This window comes from Mastomys coucha, unplaced genomic scaffold, assembly GCF_008632895.1.
Source record: "Mastomys coucha isolate ucsf_1 unplaced genomic scaffold, UCSF_Mcou_1 pScaffold5, whole genome shotgun sequence".
NCBI lineage: Eukaryota > Metazoa > Chordata > Mammalia > Rodentia > Muridae > Mastomys > Mastomys coucha.
In genome coordinates this window covers 91,464,404-91,466,647 of record NW_022196911.1, presented here as the reverse complement: position 1 = coordinate 91,466,647, position 2,244 = coordinate 91,464,404, and positions in this window count along the sequence as shown.

The window sequence follows — 2,244 nt, the reverse complement described above, 5'->3', positions numbered from 1 at the left end:
ATGGCACAGGAGCAAGGACAGTGTCAGGAGGGTCTTTTCTCTTGTCACAAGTAGAAAAATAGGCCTGGAGGGGCCAGGGTCCTCTTGGTCACACAGGGACCTGGGCAAGGTCTCCTCGAAGACCATTGAAAACCTCCCTATCAATCACTTCTCTGTAACCATCCCACTGAAAGATTTGGAACCTGTTACCGGGCCTCAGCTTCCCCAGTTAACTTCTGGGTTAACTTTTCACTTCCCTGAAATCTGTCTACCAGCTTCCAATGTTCAAATGAATGCCATGTTCCCATCCCGTCTATACGAGGCTGTTTGGTTGGGGGAAACCTCTAAGATGAGAAGATCACCAAGACCATGGCTGTGGCCCTGCCCCGTCGAGGGTACAACAGGAGCAGCAGGAAGTTCCTCTCCACTGTCTGGGCCACCTATATGCTCCCAAGGACCTAGAGACTGTCTTTCTCAAGAATAAGAGATTGGAAAATCCGCCTTCTCCCCCATCTCTCAAGAAGGGGGTCGGTTGCTACATGCAGAGACAGGCTCAGTAGGAAGATCTGGTGCCTCTGATCTTCTGTCCCCCAAAGACCCCCTCCCTTCATTCTGTCCTGGGATCTGTGCATTTGAACAGAGCCCACCTTCTGATGGATGGGGCTGGGAAGCAATCCTCCTGCAGCAATGCTTGCTTTTCTGGCCATCAGAGGGAATATCCTCTCTGTGAGGGACAGGCACAGGGAACATGACTTTGTCCAGACTCTGCATCAGTGCCCTTTGCCCTCCCCTGCTGGAAACCAACCGAGACAATTGCACTTGACCCCACTTCCCAGACATGGGGGGGGGGCGGGGAGGGGAGCAAAGCAGAATGAAGATAAGCTCAGGCCTGGGACTGCTCCTCCTCCACTAATTCCCGTGGGAATTTCCCCAAAGCCAGAGGCCTGTCAGAGCTCTGGCTCTTATCTACAGCAGGAAGGACCCTGGGCCCAGTCCCCAGTGTTGAAATGTCATCTTACCCCTCATCCGGTTTCTAGCTAGAAGCCGCCATCAATAGCAGCATCAAATACGAGACTAATTGACATCTTTCCGGCCCTCCCTGACTTTCAAAGCACACTTACCCACACTCTTTTCTTGACTACCCATTCTGTAAGGCTCCTTCTCATCTTCTGCCTATGTTAGGGAGAAGGGCACTGAGGCTCAGGACAAGAGAGGGGCTGGTCACCACCCATCAAGTCAATAGTGAGGCACTTGGGCCTCTGACACTTCATTTCCTTTTTCTCCATACTGACTTCATGATGTTATAGCCATGAAATGGTTTAGCCTCATTTTTCTTTAAAATGTTTTGCATGCCCTTGGACATAGGATAGGAAGAGAGGACTGGGTCTAGCTGGACATGGTGGCACACACCTGTAATCTTGGTCTGTGGAGTCAAAGTGAGAAAATCAGTTCAGGGTCATCCTAGCTACACAGGATGCCTGAGTCTAACCTCGTTTCAAATAAACGAGCAAAGCAAAAAGAAACAAGTCAGGGCTGGAGATGTAGTTCAGTTGGTAGAGTGTTTGCCCAGCATGCCCAAAGCCCTGGGTTCATCCCCCAATTCCCATAAACTGGCCATGATGCTGCCCATCTTAGCAGGGAGGTAGGCAAGAGGGTCAGAAGCTGAAGGTCATCCTCAGCTACAGATAAAGGTCAGGACTGGCCCGAGATTCCTCAGACAGTATCACAACAGACAGACAAAGGGCTGGAGAGATCACGGCTCCGTGGTTAAGAGCACTTGCTGGTTTTGCAGAAGGCTTGGGCCCAGTTTCACAACAGTCTTTAACTCTAGTTCCATGGAACTCCACATGCTCTTCTGGCCCCCTTAGGCACCAGACACAGAACACATGCATATATGCAGACAAGCAATTACACACATAAAAATATTTCTAAAATAAAATATATATATATGAAAAGAAACAGCGACTACAAAAACTCCGTTTTTTAAAGTGGGGCAACCCCAAGTCCCCTGGGAACTAAAAGAATGGATCACCATGGAAAGTTGAGAGGAACATCCTAGTGGAAGGAACTCAGAAGAGAGAGGCTGGGTCACTGTCTGGCAGCCCCTGAAGTCATGGAGGAGTTGGCTGCTCTGAGCCTCCAACCCCTGGCATCTGGTCCACATGCCTGTACTGTAGACCCCAGCACCCATCCCTCACCTCCGTTCACCAAATCACAAAATCTCAAGAAATCATGTCTCTATGACCTGTGTCTGAACAAACCGGT